At 34.1% G+C, this 26,287-nt stretch overlaps 1 long non-coding RNA gene across 2 annotated transcripts; it reads left to right on the forward strand.

Annotated features, from left to right (window-relative positions):
- Window positions 1–325: 325 nt before the first annotated feature.
- On the forward strand, window positions 326–25,167 carry LOC136043029 (uncharacterized). 2 transcript variants are annotated; one of them, XR_010621531.1, is made up of 2 exons: window positions 326–4,177; window positions 22,810–25,167. It is a non-coding gene; the product is annotated as an uncharacterized LOC136043029 (long non-coding RNA). The 2 variants fall into 2 exon arrangements; XR_010621532.1 differs by having other exon boundaries at window positions 326–2,189.
- The last annotated feature ends 1,120 nt before the right edge of the window (window positions 25,168–26,287 follow it).

Genomic DNA, 26,287 nt, shown 5'->3' on the forward strand with positions numbered 1-26,287 from the left:
ATTTTCCAAGATTCTATTTTAATTCGAATCGACTACAACCTCATTGTTCAGTTCCATTATTCAGCCTCTTCTTTTTATTTTTTAATATTTTAGTAGGCTAACCCCATGTCCTGTTAAATTAATTTCAGTTTTACGGCTTGTGTCCTTATTGAAAATATTGCAAACATCTAATAAATTCGAGAAAAGATGGACTCGCTTTGGCCTCTTATTGGCTGCCTTAAAGAATGTGCTATTAATGTGCTAGAATGTGGATTAATATATAACCACGAAGAAGAGATAAAACGAGGATAATATATAATTTCGAATCCTTACTTTCAAACCCCATTCCTATTTACCATCCAAAGATTTCCTCAAGTTCCTTTTTGGAGCGGGGTCAACTCTGGCTGACTTTAAATTTGCTAATTTGAGAATTTGCTAAACATGAGCAAAATACAGGGATATTGTCAATAAATTAACCTTCATCTTAAATATTTCTTCTTTTTTGTATACATTGCATTTAACAGAAGCAAGAAAGAAAATATTCGACAGTTGAGAGAGAATGTCTGGTAGTTGTAGTTTTCACCGAATATTTTCACCAGTGTTTAAAAAATTACCTTAGACGTAGATAAAAATCACTTATTTGGCTACTTACTATGTAAAATACATCAGAGAGACTGAAAAGATGGATTTTCAGCTTGCAAGCGTATTCCACTAATCTTATATATAAAAAGCACATGTTTTTTTCAGGGGAGACCGCATCGAGCCAATTGACCTAGAAGATGGGGGAGGGCTCATTCAAACAGATGCTAAAGCTATTGTACTTTTATTAAGCGACCAAAAATATTGGAGGACAACTAGGCCCCCCTCCAACACCCCTTTTTTTCAAAAGACATTCGATCAAAACTTTAAGATCACATTTGGCATACACTGAATTGATCAAGTTTTCTTCTTTTGTTTAACCAAGAGGATTTACACGTTGTGACTCGCATTAATAATGAAAAAAGTAAAAGACCAATTGCCTTTACACACCTTTCTGAATAAAATGTATCAAGGTATGAACCAAAATAAAATTTAACGTTGTCATTTTAAAATACAATACTAAAAGATTTAGGGTAAGTCATCGCTTCTCGCAATACCACAATTATACACAACTATCATATTTTTCATAGTAGCTGTGATCCACACCTAGAGCCAGTTGTAGTCTTTGCCACATGGGACCAAAAATGTGGAGCTTTTTACCATTTCCAATTCGAGAGTGCAGTACTCCACTGATATGGTTCAGTTTTTTAAAGAAACACGTTGCTACTTTGTAGTGTCAGGTCCTTTTTATTTTTCTTGTTTTATTTTGAAAAGAAGTAGAAGTCTAAATTATTGAAAATGTACTCTCGGGGGGGGGGGATTTTTAATTTCTTTGTAAAGCGCTTGATTATGTCCTAAGGCATTTGCATCCAAAGAAGTTGAATAAATATTTTTTTTTTACTCTTTTTAAAGAAAGGCAACAAAATTGAGTGCAAAAAAGAGTGCATTAGTTACCATTTTACCATTTCCAATTCGAAAGTGCAGTGGTTAATATGTTAAACACGTTGTGACTCTGTAGTGCCAGGTCGTTTTTGTTTTTCTTGAGTTATTTATAAAAGAAGAAGCCGTTTAAATTATTAAAAGTGTACTCTGGAGGGTGATTTTTTCTTTTCTTTATAATGTGCTTAATTATGTCATAAGGCATTTGTGTTTTCGTTGATTAACAGTGTTTATGTTTTGTTGTAAAATTGACTCTACAACTTTGTGTCAGCAGAGGGATATTTTCTATGTCATTTTGTATCTGTCTTTTCTCCAAATGAACACTCGTATACGTGCCTGTATGTAAAGCTCGGATAATGATGTTATTCAAAAAGCTTATTGTTATTTTTGGTTCTCACACTATTCTACAGTTTTGCTGTTTATTTTTACATTATTTTATTATTTATTATTTTTTACTTTACCCTCTGTTATTTATTTTGGCAATTTGTTTTCATTTAGTCACTATTAATGTGAATATTTTACAGATTTTCATGTTTTTACTTGTTCAAAGAAGTGGAATCAATCGTTATTTTTTATTCTTTTCAAAGAAAGGCAACAAAATTGAGTAGAAAAAATAGCAGGAGATAGCAGGGTTATGAAAGCAGGTTAAGACAAAATCTACCTCAAGGATTACAAGGGGGTTGACCCCAAAGGTAAAATTAATTAACATTTCGAAGTTGTAAACGAAACAGTTGACTAAAAATTTTGTCGGATATCATAGGGGTCAGAGGACGGCTGGAATGCAAAAAATAAGCCAGTAGGAAAGCTTATCGTCACCCGGTAGCTTTTGATATTTAAAAAGGAACCAATAACTTCCAATTCAATCGAATGATCCCCCTCCCAAGTTTCTAAGATATTATCTTCCGTTTGCGGAAAAAAATCCTTTTCTGACCCTTTTTTGAGATGCATTTTGAGGGGAGTCAATAGATTCATTCTAGAACTCTGAGTAATTTTAGCTGTCTTCAATGTTGCATTTGTGTATATTTTTATTGGGGTTATTTCTTTATTTACTTTATTTACTGTTTAATTATAAAACAGCATAACTTTTTATAGCTTATCGATATGATGTCTGAATTAATACTCACTTGAAACCAAAAGAAAAAGAGAGTTGATCTTTTATGTTTTACCCTCCTTTTAGGCTGCACTTTGAGAGGAAGCAATACTTATTTTTATTTTCCCTCTGGATTGGGGTCTCTTTAGTCTTATGTTGTAAGTCTTAAACCAATTCGAAGCATTCGACTATTTTTTGTAATTTTACATATTGATGCCTAGCCTGCAATCTAGAGGGGAAATCTTTATACTAATTGAAGCTTAGAATATTTATTTTAATGTTGGAAGTACCTCTGTTTACAGAGTCCAAGCAAGATTTTTAATGGGATATAATAAACCTATATTTGGAGAAGATCAACCATGTCTCGCATGACGAAATAAAATCTTATGAAGGGGGACTAGATGTTTTTTATGTAGGTGTCAGTTGTGTTTAATACAGTTGCATGGAAATCGATATCTTCATTGAGCATGGCCTAAGAACTAGACACAGGAAAACTGTTAAGACATGATAGATTTCTGCTGATATATTCCAATATCTTATAGAACCCTGCATCATTCTATTTAATGCTGCTGTATTATACCTTTGCCTATTAATATGTTAATTTTTCCCTAGAATTTTCACTGGAATGTCTTGAGAGAATACCTTTCCTAGACCTGTTTTATAAACTCATTAGCGTTTTTCTGCTTGAGTTAATTAATTAAATATTTACTACAGTAAACTTTTATATTTTTAATTGGATACATGAGTTCCCAATCTAATACGTTGCTCTAACATAGGTAGATATCTTTTTTTTTGTACTAGACTTAATGACTTCTAGATGTAATTTTGCAGTTAGTTCTGGCACCAATAATTTTACTCAGTTTTTAATTTTGAATCTATTCATTCGGGAAAGGGGAGATAATCAAAGAGAACTGAGTTAAAGCTCCACAATTGACCCTCAATTATGGAGCGATAATTCTTGCTAGTATTGGAAAGTTTTAGCATATTCCACCTCTTAATTGTTCAAATAGAACCAGGGCTGGTTTCCCTGCTAGATTTTCGGGGTCCCATGTTTGGAGTTTGAATCCAGAGAGCATTTGGGTGGTTGAGAACCTCGGGTTATTTAAAAGCATTTTGAAAAAATATTTATTAGGAAAATATATTTAGTCTTATTCATTTATTATAATTAATATTGTTCCTATTATGATTATTATTATGGTAGATTGGTTGATGAGAGATTGGTTATAGTTTTTATTTTGGTTATATAATCTATCTATTTTTTATTTAATTTAATTTTTTGTTGATTTGATTAATATTTTATTTTTAAAAAATGTAAGTAGCCGCATCTTTTTTTGTATCTTTTTGGGATGTTATTAGTAAATTAGATATTTAGTTTTTTTTTGTTCGTAAATAAATTCAAAATTGAATTGAAAAAAATTAATTCTTATAATATTTATATGTTATTTTCTTTTTTTTTGTTTGCTTTTCGTAGATAATAACCTATGAGGTCATCAAGATAATAATGCGCAAAAAAGAATTTGTAATCTTGTTATCAGTTTTGCTTGGTTTTCTTTGTCGTTAGTTTAAGAAATTTGGGATTTTTCGGTTTTTGTAAGTTTTTAAAATTTATTCTTTTATATAGCCAGATAAAAGGAAAATTATGCATGTTTAATAATTTATTTTATGCTCCCTGAAATCAGTCTTAAACTGCTGTATGTAGCCTACGCAAAAAAACGATTTTGTTCAAAATTCTTCTGGAGGTTATATTCAAATTTCTTTTAGGCTGACGCAAAAATTTGTTTTTGAGTTAAGATCTAATTTTTGGTTTTCACAATTAAAAAGCCTTTAAATATTTTGAGATAAAAACTTGAAAACATTAATTTTCTAATAAAAAACAAAACAGAATTTTGTGAGAAAACAGTATTTATAATATTCCACTCTAGTTGTTTTAAGCCAGCGATGTCACCCATTTGTGGGCCTCGCCAGGGGCGCTGCTAAAGGGAGGAGGAAGAAAACATAAATCCCCCACCCCAAATTTCCAAGACATCTTCGAATTTAGCTTCCTTTTTGTTTAATTTTGCTCTTGTGTCTGCGTTTGTCGGCACGCTGGACGATTTTTTCGGGGTGATCTTTATATCCCCACTGCAATCCCAAGAGCGCCCCTGGCCCCACTTATTTAGAAAAAGTACAGCTTTTCCTTTCATGGACTACTCTGTACTTTTAAATTGGGAATTCCTCAAGTATTTTGATATCAAACAGTTCGTGGTAACGAGATGTAGTGTACCGAGGTAACGAGATGTAGAGCGACCTGGCTCAATAGTAATCGAAACTCTAAAAATGTTAAATCCAAAGAACTGCATTTTTATGCCGATTCTAAATATATAAGTTTCATCAAGTTTAGTTTTTCCCATCAAAAGTTACGAGCTTGAGAAAATTTGTTTTATTTTAGAAAATAGGGAGAAACACCCCCTAAAAGTCAAAGAATCTTAACAAAAATCACACCATCAGATTCAGCATATTAAACAACTCTACTGTAGAAGTTTCAAGCTCCTATCTACAAAAATGTGGAATTTTGTACATTTTCACAGAAGACAGATCACGGATGCGTGTTTTTTTGTTTTTTTTTTATTTAACTTTTTTCCCAAAGGGATATTCGTATCGACCCAGTGGTCCTAAAATGTCGCGAGAAGGCTCATTCTAACGGAAATTAAAAGTTCTAGTGCGCTTTTTAAGTGACCAAAAAAATTGGAGGGTACCTAAGTCTCCTCGCACGTTAAGTTTTTTCCCAAAGTCACTGGATCAAAATTTTGAGATAGCCATTTTGTTCAACATAGTCAAATAACCTAATTTATAATGTCTCTCGGGAAGATTTAATCCCCCAAAGTCCCTGGGGAAGGGGCTGCAAATTACAAACTTTGACCATTGTTTACATATAGTAATGGTTATTGGGATGTGTACAGAGATTTTCAGGGGGATTTTTTCACGTTAAAGGGGGTCGGGAGGAGGGGTTACGTGGGGGGATCTTTCCGTGGAGGAATTTATCGTGAGGAAAGAAAATTTTCATGAAGGGGCTCAGGATTTTCTAGTACTATTAAAAAAAAACAATGAGAAAATAAATTTTAAATTTTTTTTATCAGGTGGAAGTAAGGAGAAGCTTTAGAACCTAAAACGCACAGAAATTATTACGTATATAAGGGGTTATTCTCCTCCACAATTCCTCACTCTTTGTGCTAAAGTATTTTTAGTAATTTGAACTATTTATTCTACGGTCTTTGTGATTCAGGGGTCTTTCTTAAAGAATTGGGACCGAATTGAAGCTTTAGTTGAAAGAGCGAGGTATTGGCGGGGCGGAGAACCTTCTCATATACGTAAAAAAAATATACAAATATTGAATTTCGTTACGTAAGTTAATTTGTAAGTTACGTATATTTATTGCTAATAAAAACGTTCGTAAAAAAATTAAAAGTTCTGATTACCTTTTTAAGTAACCAAAAGTTGGAGTGCAACTAGGCCTCCTCCCCCACCCCTTGTTTTTATCAGAATCGTCCGGTCAAAACTATGAGAAAGCCATTTAGCCAAAAAAAAAGATTAATATGCAAATTTCATTTTAATTATTCATGTGTGGTGAGCCAAAATCAAAATTTGCATTAATTGAAAAGCGTTCAGAAATTAAATCAAAAACTAATTTCTTTAACTGCAAGTAAGGAGCTATATTAAAATTATTCCGTATATGAAAGGGGTTGTCCCCTTCTCAACGCCTCACTCTTTAGGCTAAAGTTTCTTATTGTATTAAAAAGTAGAGTTGTGAGAAAGAGTCAAACTTTATCGCAAAGATTGAGGCGTTGAGGAGGGGACAATCCCTTTCATATACGGAGTAATTTCTGTTTGTTTTAAGTTTTAATGTCGCTCCTTACTTGCAGTTAAAAAACTTGTTTTTTTTTAATCAACAAGTTAAATCATCTACGCTTTTTAGTTGAAAAGTGTATAGGTACATAAAGCACAATCACTAAGCCATAAAATTTGAGGCTCTGCGAGCCTCATTTTGGGAAACAGGCTGTGCCTTTGTCTACAGTTCTTTGTTGGTGTATAGCAATAAAGTTTTCATTATAAATTATGACCAGACTGTAGTTTTACAATTCACAATAGCTCTTGAAAAATGTGTGGATTTTATGGCTTGGAAAAATGATGTAAATTGGTCGCAACTTGGAGAATATTTACTTAGATTCCAAAAAAAATCAAATGAAAAATGTCAAATTCATATCAAATTCATTCTTATTTAAGTCATATTCTTATTTAAGTCATATGTCTGGTCTTGCCCGTTCAGTGAAGTCAGTTAATTCTGCTTTCCGCGATATCGGCCTGTACATAAATATTGACAAGTGCGAGTTTCTTGTTTTCAATGGTAATAATTGTTCAGAATCACTATACTGTGGTGGTTTTAGTATTCCCCGTGTTAAATGGTTTCGTTGGCTTGACATAACAGTTTGTGATTCTATGAGTGCTCTCCGGTCTCGTGCTGTCTAAGATATTAGTGATAAGCTGAGGCTCGGTTACTCTAAGATTGTGGCAAATCATGGACACTATAGGAGAAGAGCGCTAACTCGGCTTTACTCAAATTTTTGTGATCATTATGTACTCTTTTGTACTGGTATTCAGTGATTTCTGTTGACCGGTGATCTAAAACGTATTCGCAAAAATTATTACTGGCACTGTAAATTTCTTTCATATCCGCCTCGTTCTTACCGGAATTAAATAAAAAAAACTAGTTTTTTTAACTGAAAGTAAGGAGCGACATTAAAACTTAAAACGAACAGAAATTACCCCGTATATGAAATGGGTTGTCCCCTCCGCAATCCTTCGCTCTTTACGCTAAAGTTTTTAATTGTTTTAAAAAGTAGAATTGTGGCAAAGAGTCAAACTTTAGCGTGAAGAGTGAGGGATTGGGGAGGGGACAACCCATTTCATATACGGGGTAATTTCTGTTCGTTTTAAGTTTTAATGTCGCTCCTTACTTTCAGTTAAAAAAACTAGTTTTTTTTATTTAATTTCTGAACGTTTTTGAATTAATGCATGCTTGATTTTGGCTCTCCGCACATAAATTATTAAAATGAAATTTGCATATCAATTCTTTTTTTGGCTAAATGGCTTTCTCTTAGTTTTGATCAGACGATTTTGAGAAATAAGGGTAGGGGAAGGAGGCGTAGTTGCCCTCCAATTTTTTGGCTACTTAAAAAGGCAACTAGAACTTTAAATTTTTAACGAACGTTTTTATTAGTAAAAAATTTACGTAACTTAAGAATTAACTTACGTAACAAACTTTTATATTCTTATATTTTTATTATGTATATGAGGGGGTTTGTCCCCTTGTTAATACCTCGCTCTTTACACTAAATCTTAAGTTTTGTCGCAATTCTTTAAGAATGACCCCTGAATCAGAAAGGCCGTAGAATAAATAGTTGAAATTACTAAAAATACATTAGCATAAAGAGCGAGGTATTTATCTCCTCCTAAATACCTCGCTCTTTATGCTAAAGTATTTTTGGAACCACTCATATACTTAATAATCTCTGTTCGTTTTAAGTTTTAATGCTACTCCTTACTTTCAATTGAAAAAACTTTTTCATGTTTATTTTTTCATTGTTTTTTTTTATAGTAATACTAGAAAATCCTGCGCCCTTTTTATTGAATTTCTCTTCCCCCATGACATATTCCTCCAAGGAAAGCTCATCCCACATAGCCCCCTCCCCCTCAACCCCACCCCAAACCAAAAAGATCCCCCTGAAAACGTCTGTACACTTCCCAATAACCATTACTGTATGTAAACACTGGTCAAAGTTTATAACTTGCAGCCCCTCCCCCAGGGACTGTGGGGAGTACGTCATCCCCAAAGACATAGTTATTATGGCTTTCGACTATGCAAAACAAAATGGCTATCTCAAAATTCTGATCCGTTGACTTTGGGAAAAAAATAAGCGTGGGAGGGGGCCTAGATGCCCTCCAATTTTTGTGGTCACTTAAAAAGGGCACTAGAACTTTTCATTTCCGTTAGAATGAGTCCTCTTGCGACATTCTAGGACCACTTGTTCGATACGATGACCCCTGGGAAAAAAACAAAAAAAAAACAACAAACAAACACGCGCCCGTGATCTGTCTTCAGGCAAAAAATATGAAATTCCACATTTTTGTAGATAGGATCTTGAAATTTTTACTATGAGGTTTTCTGATACGCTGAATGCGATGGTGTGATTTTCGTTAAGATTATATGACTTTTAGGGGGTGTTTCCCCCTATTTTCCAAAATAAAGTAAATTTTCTCAGGCTCGTAACTTTTGATGACAAAGACTAAATTTGATGAAACTTCTATATTCAAAATCAGCATAAAAATCCGATTCTTTTGATGTATCTTTTAGCATCAAAATTCCGATTTTTAGAGTTTCGTTTACTATTGAGCCTGGTCGCTCCTTTCTACAGTTCGTTACCACGAACTGTTTGATACGAAACTGGTTAATAAGTATTTTGCAACAGATACTACTGGTGTTTTCAAAAAATTATCTGCCCAGCTATCTATTGAAGTGCTTTGTAGGCTAGGATGTTTTCATCACCTTATCCGTCTTTTATCTGTATGTGATTAACTTTGTTTCTCGTTTTACTTTTGCTGTTTTTCTTTTCTATTTACTCCACTTAACTTCTGTTTTGTGAAGTGGGTGATAAATAAATTGTTATTATTATATACATTTAAAGAGCAGCTTATATCATAATAATGAGCGATGATGAAACACAAAGTAATCTTTGGTTACAAGGCAACTGAAAAAAAAATTGTCGCAATGTCCAACGGCAACAAGCTATGGCACAAAACCTGGTTCTAAATATGCAATAAATTACAAAAGTGTTAGCGACAAGACACTGGGACACCTCATCCTTGCCTGTATTTTCTTCGGAACCCTTCGTTTCCACGACGAATGAGTAGCAAATGGGGGGTATTTATTTGGCTGTATTGCCACCTCCACAGTTTCCAAATAAATTTGTTCTCCTTTTTAATTATAATTATTATGATCAGATGAAATCTAGCTGAACCCTTAGGGGACAGGGGAGGTCACCATGAAGCTGATAAAACGTAAATCATGCACATAACAGAATGTACAATGACTCAAGATCAAGTAAAGGGATAACTCTTGAACGATTAGTTTCCTGAATGAGGTGTCTAGCTTTATTGTAAACCTTAGAAAGTGGTCTTAACGGTAAAAGAATGATTAACATTCATGCTATTGGACAGTAAGAAACGGAAGATTGGATCAAGCAGTGAAAAGGGATTTTCAAAATTGATCCAGGAAAATAATATTTAAGTTTCCTTAAAATACCTAAACTCCTACATATCTTCATTTTAATCAAATCAATTTGCCGTTCGAAAGATAGGTTTTCAAACAGTTCGTGGTAACGAACTGTAGTAAGGAGCGACCCAGCTAAATAATAACCAAAACTCTAACAAACGGAATTTTGATACTAATAGATACATAAAAAATCAGATTTTTATGCTAATTATGCTAATTTATATCAAATTTAATCTTACCTATTAAAAGATACGAACCAGAGAAAATTTGTCTTATATTGAAAAATAGGGGAAACACCCTCTAAACGTCATAGTATCTTAACAAAAATCACACCATCACATTTAGCGTACCAGAGAACCCTACTGTAGAAGTTTCAAGCTCCTATCTACAAAAATGTGGAGTTTTGTATTTTTTGCCAGAAGACTGATCACGGATGCCTGTTTATTTTTTTTCTCCAAGGGTGCACTATTGACCCAGTGGTCCTAGAAGGTTGCTAAAGGGCTCATTCTAACGGAAATTAAAGGTTCTAGTGCCCTTTTTAAGTGACCAAAAAATGGAGGGCACCTCCGACGCTCATTTTTTTCCCAAAGTCAACGGATCAAAATTTTAAGGTAACCACTTTCCTCAGCATAGTCGAAAAACCTAATAGCTATGTCTTTGAGTTTGACTCGCTTCCCCACAGTCCCCGGGGGAGGTGCTGCAAGTTACAAACTTTGACCATTGTTTACATATAGTAATAGTTATTGGGAAGTCTACATACGTTTTCAGGGGGATTGTTTCTGGTTGGGGGAAAGGTGGTCGAGAGAAGAGGTTACGTGGGATGATCTTTCTATGGAAAATCTATCATTGGGGGAGATAATTTCCATGAAGGGGGGCGCAAGATTTTCTAGCATTCTTTAAAAAAATAAACAAGGAAAAACTAAATATGAAAAAGTTTTTTTTAACTGGATGCAAGGAGCCGCATTAAAACTTAAAATGAACAGAAATTATTACACATATAAGGAGGTTCATATCCTATGACCTTTGTGATTCAGGGTTGTCATTCTTAAGGAATTGGGACAAAATTTAAGCTTTAGTGTAAAGTGCAAGGTATTGACGAAAGGGTGAACCCTCTCATATATATATATATATATATATATATATATATATATATATATATATATATATATATATATATATATATATATATATATATATATATATATATATATATATATATATATATATATATATATATAAATAAGTTGTTTGTTTGTGTGTCTGTCGACTTTGTCTGCATTATTTCATCATATACCAATTCAAAAACGAATTTGTTCAAGCCGAAGTAGCTGAGTTGGTAAAGCGTTAGGTTCCAGGTTCGAACCCTGGCTTTAGTATTAATACAAAAGAAGAAGAAAAACTAAAAAAGGTGAAAACTACAAAAAAAAACTAAAAAGAAAAAAAAACTAAAAAAACTAAAAATGCTAAAAAACTAAAAAAAGAAAAAAAATAAAAAAGGTAAAAAACTAAAAAAGAAAAGAAACTAAAAAAAAACGAAAAAAAAGGTAAAAACTACAAAAAAAACTAACAAGAAAAAACTAACAAAAAAAAACTAAAAAAGCTAAAAAACTAAAAAAGCTAAAAAAAGGTAAAAAAAAAAAAAAACTAAAAACTAAAAAAGAAAAAAAATTAAAAAAGTTAAACTAATATAAATGACGACCGGGACACTCAAAGAGAAATTACAGACTGGGATACCGGGACACAAATGACGACCGGGACACAGGGAATATAAATGACGACCAGGACACAGGGACACAACTACAACGGGGACGCTGGGGGCACAGGGGGATATATAAATGACGACGGGGACACAGGGAATGTTCGATTAGCAATCACCATCAACAAAGCTCAAGGGCAATCGTTAGAAAAATGCGGTATAGATCTGAATACGGATTGTTTTCCCATGGACAATGATTATGGTGCATGTTCAAGAGTTGGTAAACCTGACAATATATTTATATGGACAGACAATGGGACAGCAAAGAATGTTGTATATTCGCAAGTTTTACGTAGTTAAATATATATATATATATATATATATATATATATATATATATATATATATATATATATATATATATATATATATTTATATATATATATATATATATATATATATATATATATATATATATATATATATATATATATATATATATATATATATATATATATATCTATATTCACAGGTAGGACACAGGGGTACAACTACAATGGTGCGTAACGAATATGGCGCGTAACGACTTACGTGCGCGGGGGGGGGGGGGGGGGGCTTGGGGGGGGTGGCGTGAAGTGCCACCCCAACAGCTAGTACGTAATAAAAATAAACAAATATAGAAGATCGTTCTGTAAGTTAATTTGTAACAAAAACGTTCGTAAAAAAATTAAAAGTTCTAGTTGCCTTTTTTAGGTAACCAAAATATTGGAGGGCTACTAGGCCTCCTCCCCCACCCCCTTTTTCTCAAAATTGTCCTATCAAAAATATGGGAAAGCCATTTAGCCAAAACAAATTTCAGAAACTTTTGTCGAAGCATCAGATGACTTAAGCAGATTGTAGCCATAAGATAGCAGTTCTTTTCTATGGCGAGCCAATTCACGCGGGAGATCAGAAGTGATACTTTTCCAGATCCTTTCAGTTCACTGTAATTTCTCGTAATAGCGTCTTCATCTGCTCAATTAGTCAAAGTCACGAAAACTGGCTCGGCTTTTGTTGGAGGGCTAGATGCTGCATTCGCATTAGAGCCTGATGGTTTATTTCCATTCAAACGAAAGCACTTGACAGAGGGCATTGAATTCGCGTTACTGAATCCTATTTCAGCGCGAAACTCACGGGCAGCATTTTCTGAGTTACTACCTTGAACAGTCGGTATGCCGTGAAGCAAAATGGTCTATCTTTTTGAAACAAGTTCAACTTGAAGACAAACTTTTTCAGATTTATTACTTCGGCTCTGAGAACCGTCGATAGCTAGGCCTCGTTCTGCAGATGAAGGATGACAGAATGCCAAAGATTGTCCTTTATGGTCAACATTTTGGGGCTAAACAGAAAGCAGGTCGTCCTCGTCTGGGGTGGGAGCTTCTGATCAAAGTACGACTTCCTGAGAAACATCATAAAATTATTCAATAATCTCCCCTAGATTAGCTAATTATCAAATCAAACATCCATTAAACAGAGACTTACTGATATGGGCCTCGTATTACTGAAATAAATCCAGAGAGGCTCGAGTTCAAACAGCACAAAAAACCTATCAAATATCCTAGATATGCATTAGCATGACGAGCGCACACTAGCTCTAAGTGTAATGAATGCTGGCAAGCATTCATTCCGTAATCTTTCCGTAAACCCAATCTTTCTGTAACCCACTGCAGTCCATTTAGTTTTATTTATGAATATCTGTAGTTTTTTCAATAGGTCATGGGCCTTCTCCTCCCTTTTAAGGTTTCTCGGCTTACTGTTGTTTTCTAATTTTCAGACCAAAAAAACAACTAGTTGATATATTCCGTGTGTTTTACTTCCAGGCTGAGCACCAAAAATTTAATAAAAATACATTTGAGTACAATAATCTCAACTAGTTGGTAACTTCCAAGTGTTTTAGTTACCGACTCAGTATAAAAAACTTTCATAAAAGTTTTTATTTTTATTTTTAAAGAAGTTTTATGATTAATAAAAAACTGGAGGGTCCAGGGCTTAACAGCTTGGTGGAATATTTCATACCGTTTCATATATGGGTTTATGCGTAAAGTTTTCAAAAATTTCATTTATAGTATAAGGGGAAGAAAGAGAATTACTGAGTATATATTTTGCATGCGAGTCAGTATAATATGTAGATTCATTTAATTTATAGCTATTTAGACTATTCAGTGGAGGCTCTACTGTTTATTCCTGGAAAACTGTTTGGGATACTACTGCTGAAACGTGTAACAAGTTTCCTATATGCTTTGTGCTGCCACACAACAAACCGGATTCATGCCATGAACATGGACATCTGAGCAGATTCAAACGGATAGATAGATCGTTGAGAAAACAATGGAATTAAAAAAAAAGCTTTCATTGACTTTCGTTCATCCTTTGACACTGTTGACAGACCGTTCCTTTGGCTAGTCCTGAAAGCTGTGGGCCTACCCAAAAAGATAGTCAGCCTATTCAAAGAACTTTACAGCAGCACAGAAAGCATCACATGGTTAAGGGGAAGCTTTCTTCTTCTTTCTCCATACAAATTGGAGTACGGGAAGGATGCACTGCTGCACTTGAGCTGTTTAACTGCGTCATCGACCACATCCTGAACGAGACGCACCATGCCCAGCCTTTCAGCATCAGTTATGCCGTCATTGCTGTACCATGTGTGCATGGCAATGACTTTTTTCACGACGGCAAGACAAAAAAGATGCTTTACTACATCATTGTACGACAACACTAGCTTTTGTCTGTCTAGAACTGCCACTCATACAGAGGTGCCGAGCTCAATTACACCAACCATCGTCTTGTTCCTGCAAGGATCAAACTCTGGCTGAAGGTCAACAAGAGTAACTCCTCTTTCTCCAAGAATATAGAAACCTCCCGACTGAAGCAAGATCCCTCGGTTCGTGAATGGTATGTGGTTGAGGGCTCTAACCGCTTTGAGGCCCTCCAGCAGCGTTCAGAAAACGAGTCAGCGTGGAACAATTTCAAGGTTAATGTTCTCACTGCAGCTGCAGATGTTTTGCACTTGAAGCAGCGAAAAAAGAAAGAGTAAATTAGCAGCCAGACGTTCAAAGTGATCGAGCAGAGACGGCAAGCGTGACTACGAGGAGATATGACACACTACAGACAGCTCAACAAACAGCGCAACTCTATGCTTCACAAGGACAAGAAAGACTTCTTTGAAGGCAAAGCCGCTGAGCTCGATCAAGCTGTCCAAAGGAAAGACGTAGGCGCAACATTCAAGATCTTGCGTGAGCTGACTGGCCAACTCACCATGGCATCGACAAGCCTGAAAACAGCGAACGGAGAAACCATATAAGATCAGTCCCAAAGTCCTGGTCTATGGAAGAAACATTTCGACATACTGCTCAACTCAGATCCACCTGATTGAGTTGACCTAGGGCTTGTTGCCGCTGCTGCAGAAGCATAACTAAAGAGTATATATCCAGTATGTAACTAAAACACAGGAAATCTAGACACTACCCGGGATTGTTATACTCATAATTGCTTTTATTAAATTTTTCTTACTCAGCAGAAAAGTAAAACACACAGAATTTATGAAATAGCTGAGTTTATTGCTCAGCCAGTAATTAAAAACAATCGGAATGTACTAATTAGCTGAGATTGTTGTACTCAAATTTGCTTTTTTGGAATTTTTGTTAATCAGTCAGCAAGTAAAACACTTAGAATATACCAACTAGCTGCGATTGTTTTAATCAAAAGTGCTTTTAGTACCTTTTTGATGCTCAGTCAGCTGTTAAAACACACAAAATTATCAAAACTTGAGTTTGTAGTATTCAAAAGTTTTTTAATTAAATTTTCAGTACTCATCTGGCAATTAGAACACTCGGAATGTATAACCCAGCTGAGCTTGTTGCACTGAAAAGTGTTCTCATTAAATGTTTTGGTACTCACCCAGCAATTGAAAGATCTGGCATTTATTAACTAGTTTATTCTACTCAAATCTGCTTTTATTAAATTTTGTGACTCATTCAGCCACCAAAACACTTATAATTCACCAACTAGCTGAGTTTTTTATATTCAAAAGTGCTTTGATTACATTTCCACTGCTGAATTTTGCTTTTATTATTTTTTTATACCCAATAGGTAATTAAAACACATAGAATTTATCAGCTACCCGAGATTTTTATACTAAAATTGCTTTTATTAAATTTTTGGTACTCAACCGGTTAGTAAAACACAGGGAATTTTATTAATTAGCTAAGTTTGCTGTGCTCAAAAGTGCTTATTTTGGTTTTTCCTATACCCAATAGGTAACTAAAACACAGCGAATTTACCAGTTACCCAAGATATTTATACTCAAAAGTCCTTTTATTAAATTTTTGATACTCAGCCAGCAAATAAAATACACGGCATTTATAAACTTACTGAGTTTGTTTTACTCAAAAGTGCTTTTATTAAATTTTTGATTCCCACTTGGCAAATAAAAGACTCAGAATTTATCAACCAGCTACGATTGTTATACTCAAAAAGTGCTTTTATTAAATTTCTGAAGTTCAGTTAGCTGTTAGAACACACGGAATTTGTCAAGTAGATGAGTTTGTTGTACTGAAATGTGCTTTTAATAATTTTTTTATAGTCAGTAGGCAACTAAATCACTTGAAATTTAACAACTAGCTGAGTTTGTTGTAAGCAAAAGTACTTTTCTTAAATTGTTGGTAATCAGCCCATAAGTAAAACACACGGAATTTAACAACTGGCTGAGTTTGTTGTACTAAAAAGTGGTGTCATTAAATTTTGCTTACTCAATCAGCACATAGAACACTCGGAATTTTCCAACTAACTGAATTCGTTGTACTCGAAAGTACTTTTATTAAAATTTTTGATACCCAGTTTGTAACAAAAAGATTTGGCATTTATCAACTAGCTGCGATTGTTGTATTGTTAAATGTCTGATGTTCAGCCGTTAAACCAGTCAGAATTTATCAAGTAGTTAAATTTTTTTACTCAAAATTTTTTTGATGAAATTTTTGGTGTTCAGCCAGGAATTAAGAAATTTGGCATATATTAACTAAATGAGTTTGTTTTACTCAAAATTTTTTCATCAAATTTTTTGGTTCTCAGCTAGGATTTAAACCACTCGAAAATTTTTCAACTAGCTGAGTTTTTTGTCCTCAAATGAGCTTTTGATTAAATTTTTTTTAATCAGCTAGCAACTAAATCACTCTAAATTTACAAACTATTGTGCTCAAAAAAGCTTTTATTAAATATTTTGGTACCCAGTCGGTAACTAAAATATTCTGAATTTATCAACAGTGTAAATTGCTGCAATCAAAAGTGCTTTTATGAAATTTTTGATATTCAGTCAGCTATTAAAACCCAACAAATTTATCAAATAGTGGAGTTGGGTGTAAAAATTTCTTCACTCAGCCAGCAAATAAAACACTCAGAATATAGCACAGTTGGTTGTACTCAAGAGTCTTATCACTATTTTTTTTGTACTCATCCAGCAATTAAAACACTCGGAACGTGTCAACTAGCTGAGTTTGTTGTAATCAAATATATCTTCATTAAATTTTTCTTACTCAGTCCACAGCTGAAACAATTAAAATTTAAAAGCTAACTAAGTTTGTTGTACTTAAAAAAACTTTTTAAATTTTTGCTACTCAGCCTACAAGTAGAACACACGGTATTTATCATCTAGCTGTGTTTCTTGGCCTCAAAAGTGCTTTCATTAAATTTTTGTTACTTAATCAGCAACTAGAACAATTGGAATGTAACAACTAGCTTAGTTTGCTGTGCTCAAGTGATTCAACTTAGTGATTTTATTAAATTTCTTAATAACAATTTAGTAACTAAAACAAACGAAATTTATTAAATTATTTTCTTAAATTTTAATCTTTAAAATCTTACTCAATTAGCAACTAAAACACTCGGAAATTATCAACTTGCTGAGTTTATTTTACAAAAAAGTGCTTCTATTAAGTTTTTTAATACCCAGTCAGTAACTGAAAGAGACGGCATTTATCAACTAGCTATGATTGTTGTACTCTAACGTACTTTTATTAAATAATTTTATACCAAGTCGGTAACTAGAACAAACAGATTATATGAACTACCCGAGATTGCTATGCTCAAAAGTATTTTTATTTTTAGTTTTGGTACTCAACCTGCATACAAAACACAAGGTATTTATCAATACAAGTTTGATGTATTTAAAAGTGCTTTCATTGAATTTTATTTACTCAATAAGCAACTAGAAAACTCGGAATTTATCATATAGCTGAATTTGTTGTGCTCAAAAGTGTTATTTAAATTTCGGTAACAAAGATACTCGGTGTTTAGCAATTCGCTTCGATTGTTGTACTCAGAAATGCTTTAATGCTCAGTCAGCAACTAAATCATTCGAAATTTATCAACTAGCTGAACTTGTTGTCCTTAAAAGTGGTTTTAAGAAATTTTTGATGTTCAGTCAGCTATTAAATCAGTAGCTGAGTTTTTTGTTCTCAAAAGTGCATTCATTAAAGTTTTGATACTCAATCAGCAGTAAAGACACTTGGAATATATCAACTAGCTGAGTTTGCTGTACTCAAAAGTGCTTTGTTATTTTTTTTATACCCTGTTGGTAACTAAAACACACAGAATTTATCAACTAGCCGAAATTGTTACACCAAAGTGTTTTGATTAAATTTTTGGTAGTCAGCCAGTAAATAAAATTCATGGAATTGATCAATTATTTGATTTTTTTGTCCTCAAAAGTACTTTTATCAAATTTTAGTTACTTAATTAGCAGCTAAAACACTCAGAATATACCAAGTAGCTGTGTTTGTTGTACTCAAATGTGATTGTTTTTTAAATTTTTGGATATCCAGTTGGTAATCTTAACAGTCAGAATTTATCAAATAGGTAAGATTGTTGTACTCAAAAGTGTTTTTATCCTCAGTGAGCAATTAAAGCAATCAGAATTTGTAAACTAGCTTAGTTTGCCGTACTCAAAAGTACTTTTATTAAATTTTTATACCCAGTCAGTAACTAAAACAATCTGAAATAAACAAATTAGTTGAGATTATTGTACTACAAAGAGTACTTTTATTAAATGTTTTGATACCCATTCAGTAAGTAAGAAACTCGCAAGCTACCCACTAGCTGAGATTGTTGTACTTGAAAGCGTTTTTATGAAAGTTCTGGTCCTCAGCTTGCAAGTGAAACTGTTGTATTCAACAGTACTTTCATTACCTTTTTAGGTACTCAGCCAGAAAATAAAAGACTCTGAATATACCAACTAGCTGAGATTGTTGTACTCAAAAGTGCTTTCATTACAGTTTTGCTATTCAGTCAGCAACTGAAAGACATAGATTTCGTGTTTTTTAGTTACTGACCGGGTAAAAAATAGTTTAACAAATGCACTTTTGTGTACAGCAAACTCAGCTAGTTGGTATATTCCGAGTGTTCTAGCTGCTGATTCAGTAAAAAAATTTAATGAAAACTTTTTTGAGAACAATTTTCCAACAAAATCCATGTCCGAAAAGGGGAGCGGCAAAAAGTTTGAAAAGGGGTATAGGGGATCCTTGGGGGCGGAAGATGGGTGACCATAAGTTCCTCTAAAAAATGTTTTAGCTATTGATTCAATGAGGAACATAAGTTGGCTGGTTTACTTTTCCCAAGTACATGTCATAAGAAAAAAGGTTTAGTGGATTTTTCACTTTTTGATGCAATAATATTTTGTTCGTATTATACAATTCACCCGATTTACTTTACTCAAGCGCGTGTCATCAAGCCAGTTTCATTCAGCCCAATTAAAAATTTGTTTATATAATTGTCATGACCTGAATATATAATGAGCTCATGTAAGTAGGTCATTAGGTTCATGGTATATACAAATGATATATTCCTCTTATGTATTTCTGTGACCCATTTGGTCACAACTACTTGTATACACATAATTAGAAGTTATGTTTAATTATTTTCACAAAGCAGAAAAACGTATATTCATATTTTATTTAAATTGTGTTACAGTGCAGTGTTCTCTTTAAAACGTACTCTTATGATGGGAACTAGAAGAATATTGGATTAAAAAAAACCATCATATTAAGACAAAATTTGTCGTGGAAATTTGTAAAGTGCACATTTCTTTAATTTTTTCCTTGATATTTTCGTTCCTCAAAGTTTACATCCTGAAATAGTATCTTCTTGTTCTTAGGACTAATTACTTGTCATCTACTGCTACTACTATTAACAACTCACCACAGCACCAAGCCACCTAAAGCAAACACTGCCACGCATGCTCCTCCTCCATCCCAGTATTCCTGGCCTCCCACTGTTCGCTCTCCGAGGAAGTTCCCATTTCCATCCTTATGACGTCCTCCCACCTCAACCACCGACAAGAGGCTAGGTCTGGGAGTCTGTAGTTCGTGTAGTTCGAATTAGTCTACAAATAAAAAAATTGTCAAAAAACTTTTCGAATTAATCGCTTTTTCTGAGCATAATATAGTCCAAGCATGAGGGCGTATATACTTTTAACAGTCAGTGTAAGGCATATCCGTTTTTTAACATTTTTATTTCATAACATGCACAAATTTTCAAATTCGTTAAGTGGTTGTGGTCTTTAGAGTTAGGCAGTGGTTTGTTTCATATTCACTAGTAGCTCTAATGTTGCATAAATACTTGTTATTTTAAGTGGGAATATTCATTTTAATTTATCTTTGGTTTTTGTTTTTGTCTATCCATTGGTTGTAGTTTCTGGTCATCATAAGTTTGATTTATTTTAGGACTTGACTTATTTACATAATGAACAAAAACATAAACTATCACATATATAAATCACTACGCTAGGGAGGAATTTAAATTTTTCTAATACCTAGCGATTAACTACATAAACATTCCTAAAGACAGCCTAAATCAAAAATAACAAAAAAAGACCCTACATAAATGTTTCTAGAAGCATCCTATACTAAATAAAATAACCTTGAAAGAAAAAAGACAATCACCTTATCTCAAACACCCCCAGGGTGACAAACCTCATCCAAATGCAAGTCCCTTCACCCTAACCTCTTCACCCCGCTCCTCCCTCCAGCCCTCTACCCACTCCAATCCTCCCTCAAATACAAAAAAGCTGATTCCCCAACAAATACTCTTTTAATCTTTTTTTTAAACTGTGGGAGGTGTTCAGCCTTCCTAACACTCACAGGAAGTGAATTCCATACAGAAGGGTCAAGATACTTCAAAGTAAAACCAGATCTTACACCATTTTAATATCCACAATCAAGTCATCATATCTTGTTGTATCAACCTTATGAACAGAACTTCTAAATGAACTTCTTATGAACAGAACTCTCTTTAATGGGTAAAACCCATTAAAAGTTTTCGGCACTAAATTAAACATAATTAAACACAAACTCCGCCACTTGATAGTCCCTTATCTGTCAAACATTGAGTTGCCTTTGAGACTTAAAGCATGCACTGGTGTCCTTAAAAATTTGCAGGTACTCCCCAATTATTCTTGCTGCTTTATTTTGTAGAATTTGCACACGAATTATTACTGCTCCAAACTAAACATTAGTGTAATATATACGGGTAGATTATTCCAAAATATGTCATGCAAAGAGTACGTTCCAGCAAAATATGCTTCAGTCTTCTGAGGATGCCAACTCCACGTGCAATTTAGGCAGTGCAAACAGTGCAAATAATGTCGCTATGATAGTTCCATGATAGATTTGAATCAATATGGAAGTCAAGGTGCCACAGTGATTTAACTTACGAAATAGGTTTTTCACCTAATAGAACTTTACTACTTACACCAACAGAATCACCCACTCTCCAGAATGTCAGTAAGAACGTTTTCTTTACATTCACGCGCAACAAACTTAAACTTGTAAACACCTCTGAAGTTTTGAGAGCATCATTAGCTTTTACTATTAAATCAACGACTGATTTTGCAAATACTTTTAGTACAGTGTCATCCGCAAAAGAAGTAATACATGCATCCTGGAGATGAAAGTACATTATATGTGCGTAAACTAGATAAAGTAAAGGACCTAGCACAGAGTCCTAAGGTACACCACACCTCACAAGAAGACTACATCATTGAAACTACATCATTTAAAACGACTTTTAGAGACCTACCGTAAAGATAGCTCTAAAACAATCTTAAATAAAGTCCGTTCATTCCAAAACTTCTTATTCGACGAAGCAATACTTGGTAGTCAACCGTGTCCAACGCTTATCTAATGTTAATGAAAATAGACGTAGGTACGTTAACTGAGTTTAATGCACAGTTAACACTTTGAACCAGTTGTTGTAAGGTGTGTGTCGTGGAATGAGCCTTACGAAACCCAAATTGTGTCTCACTCAAAAGCCTATTCATCTGAAGAAAAGTATTGAGCCGTTTATGTACCACTTTCTCCAGTATCTTTGAAAAGATGAGTAACCTTTGTGTAATGGAATGATCTTCACCACCCCAAACTGCACCAGAAAACTTCCCTTTTCACAGGGAAGAATACATCCTGAAATCACTTTAAGAGCTTGAAGGGACAAACCGTCAACTCTAGCAAAATTAGATTTAAGTGACTGCACAACCTTACGCACTTCTTCACTCGTGCACAGCTGAAATTCCATTCTTAAAGTTTCACCACGGATGTCGCTAATAATATTGTAGTTGATTTCATTATATTTGTTGCTAACACTAGATTGCACCTTGGAGCCGATATGTGAGAAACAATTTGCAAACTTATTTTCAATTCCACTTGAACCACCAAGGTTACACCCATCCAAATTAATGTCTGCCGTGGTCTCTTTTCCCTTACCACCCATGATCTCATTTAAAATCTTCCACGTTTCCTTCATATTACCTTTACTATCCTACAACTTATTTCCATAATAATCAGACATTGCTTTTCTCCTCAGTTTATTCACCAGATTTCTTTGCTTTGTAAATAAAATAAAAGAATCATCACTTCTGAAATCCAAATATATTTCATAAAGCCGATTTCTTAATTCTATTTGGTCAATTATCTTCTCTGCTATCTATGATTTAAGGGGAACAAGCTTCTTTTATTTAAAAACTTTTACTGGACACGTCCTTTCATAAATAGGGTTAATGACTTCCATAAGACAATCCAGTGCTTTAGTAGGGCATTCATTATTTTCAAACAATTGATTCCAGTCTGTTACACTCGCTTCTTCTGAAAACCTTAGGAAATTTTCTTTTTTCGTCAGTCGAAATTTTATTTTTTTTTTCAGGATCTGTTTAATGCTACAACAAATTTAAGCTGAAAGTGAAAGATGATCAGACCCAGGATGCATGATTACATCGGACAAATTTCGATTCAAATCAATTGAACGAACATATATACTTTCAATAATCAAAGCAGATTGACTCGTGATTCTCGTTGGAAGATTGACAAGTGGATATGAACCATTTGCTATCATAAAATTTAAGAAATCATCATTTTGACTAGATAGATCAAATAGATTAAAATTAAGATCCCCCATTACTTTGTGACTTACTGTCACAAATTCATCAATAAACTTATCCTAGTGAGTGCTAGGAGGCTTATACACCATACTAAATAAAAAAAATGGTGATGAAGCTCAATATCTAATGAAAAAATTTCCAACTTACCTTCTCTTCATATACTAAGATTATCCTTTATACGACTCGTAATCCCTTCCTTCACCAAAAAGTCAATACAACCTCGGCCTAGTGTAGTATGATTTTTGACATGTAGTATGTACCCCGGAAATGAATAAAACGAAAGAGACTGATTTGCAAAAAAACTTTTACAAAGCCCTAGGACATCAAACTGTGAAAAAAAAATCATATAGTAACTGGAGTATATCTAGGTAACTTGATGTCACATGGACCTTCCAAGAGCATACATACAAACATTGGTCTTTTTCTATTGACGAAAACTCGCACACACAGATAGATATTATTTTGGGGGAAATTTAACTGGGTTATAGGGGAATCATCATCACGGGCAATTCTCCTGGATAATTAATCCTCCAGGCTAAATTTATCTACTTCAGACTCGACCATCTCTTACCAGATAAAAGAAAAAATACGCATAAAAGCAGAAAAAAAGAAAACAAAAATAAAAACCAAAACAACAAAACAAAACAAAAATAGACAAATACAAGAAACATTAATCATAACATTTGAGACTAAATACAACTGGTAATAGAACTGACTTCCCTGACTGCTGACCCTACGCTAGGCTTTTCCAAAATCTGACCCTGATTTGACCAGGCATTTCACTGACCATAATTGTCTTTCGCTGTGTTCAAAATGTCCTGGCGACATTTTGTTAGAGACAGTAGGAGAGACAAATACACACAAAACATAAAGTCAGACACAAAAAAACACAAAAACAGGCACAGAGACATGCAAACAGATGCTCAGTCACACTGGTACGGTGGGAAGGAGAAAAAATACACAAAAGAAAAAGCCAGACAAATAAACACACACACAAAGGCAAAGTGATATGTAAACAGACGCTAAGTCATACAGGTACAGTGGGAGAGAGACAAAAACACATACAAAACATAAAGTCAGACGCACAAACAAACAAAGACAGGGACAGAGACATACAAACAGACTCCTAGTCACACAAGCACGGTGGGAGAGAAACAAAAAATTTCAGAGACACAAACACACAAACACACTAAAACAGACAAAGAGACATGCAAACAGACGCTCAGTCTCACAGGCACAGGAAGAGCGAAAAAACATACACTAACACAAAGACATACACAAAGACCTGCAAACAAAATATGAGCCATACAGGCACGATTGGAGAGAGACGAAAAGACACGCAAAATAAAAAGTAAGAAAAACAAAGAGAGGCAAAGAGACATAAAACCTGACAATCAGTCACACAGGCATGGTGGGAAAGAGACAAATAATAGACTAAAACACTAAATGAGACTTACAAACACACAAAGACAGATACAGAGACATGCAAAAAGACGATAGGTCATACAGGCATGGGAAGGAGAGAAAAAAACACACAAAAATGCAAAGTCAGACACACAAACACAGGCAGAGAGACATACAAACAGATGCTCAGTCAAACAGACATGGAAGAGGGGGGGGGGCAAAAAACAAAGTCAGACACGCAGACACAGAGAGACATAAAAATAGAATACTCAGTCACACAGGCACAGAGAGAGAGAGAGAGAGAAAAAAAACATAAAGTCAGACGCAAACACACAATGACAGGCAAAAAGACAGGTGAACTGACGCAGAGTCACTAAGGCAAGGTGGGAGAGAGAAAAAAACAAACAAAATACGAAGTCAGGCACATAAACACACAAAGACAGGCAGAGAGACGTTTAAAAAGACGTTCAGTCACGCAAGCATGGTGAGAGAGAGACAAGAAACACATATAAAACATAAAGTCAGACGCATAAAACACACTGAGACAGGCATAGAGAGATACAAACAGACGTTCAGTTAAACTGGCATGGGGGAGATGGAAAAAACACAAAAAAAAGAGTGAGAAACATAAACACACAAAGAGAGGCACAGAGACATAAAAATAGACGATCAGTCACACAAGCTCGATGGGAAAGAGGCAAAAAATACATAAACACAAACAAAAAGAGATACAGAAATATGCAAACAGACACTCAGGCACACAGGCGCAGGGAGAGAGACAAGAAAAATATATAAGCACAAAAACACAAAGAAAGGCACAAGGACCTGCAAACAAAAACTGAGTCATACAGGCACGGACATACAAACACACAAAGAAGGACACAGAGACATGCAAGCAAACGCTCACTCAAACAGGCACGAGGGAAGAGAGACATAAAGAAACATAAAATCAGACACACAAACACACCAAGACAGCCACAGAGAAATGCAAACAGACACTCACTCTCACAGAAACGAAGGGGGAGGGGGAGAGAAAAAACACACACAAAAATAGTCAGACACACAAACACACAGAGATATGCAAATAGACGCAGAGTCATACATGGATGGTGGGCGAGAGACAAAAACTCATATAAAGCACTAGGTTAGACACACAAACACACCAAGAAAGGCACAGAGACATGCAAACAGATGCTCAGTCACACAGGCACAGTGGGAGAGAGACAAAATACATAAGCACAAAAACGCAAAGACAGGCACAAAGACCTGTCTGGCCAAAATGTCTTTTTGTATTTTTGTGCGTATGTATCTTTTATTTATTTAAATGTCCAATGTCTTTGTATTCATTTGAATGTGACAATATCTTTATATTGTGCTCACACTTGCTTGGAATATTTCATCTTTACTTAAAAAAAATATAATATATATGTTTATCCTTCCAATTTGCAAATCATACTATTTGAAAAGATACAATAAATTTCGTATTTTGAATGACCAGCCAAGTTTTTATTAATTTCGACTATTTATTTCGACTTCGATATATACTTCAATACTAAGTAATACTTTTAAAAAAAATTGTTGTTCGTTATTTTCTTTATTATTAAATTTGTTTTGTTTTTTCGTTATTTTTTTATATATTTTTTATTTATAGTTATTTTTTCAATTTTATTTTATTTTTGGTTTTGCATTTTTAAATTTAGTTTTTTAGTTTTATTACATTTTATTTTTTATTTTTCAGTATTTTTTTATTTTTGATTTTTTTTTTTATGCTTTTTGAAATATTTTTTTCTTATTTTTTTGGGGGGGGGAGAAGTTAGGGGAGGGGCATTGGGGGTCCCT

The sequence above is a fragment of the Artemia franciscana genome, unplaced genomic scaffold (genome assembly GCF_032884065.1).
Source record: "Artemia franciscana unplaced genomic scaffold, ASM3288406v1 Scaffold_284, whole genome shotgun sequence".
Lineage (NCBI taxonomy): Eukaryota > Metazoa > Arthropoda > Branchiopoda > Anostraca > Artemiidae > Artemia > Artemia franciscana.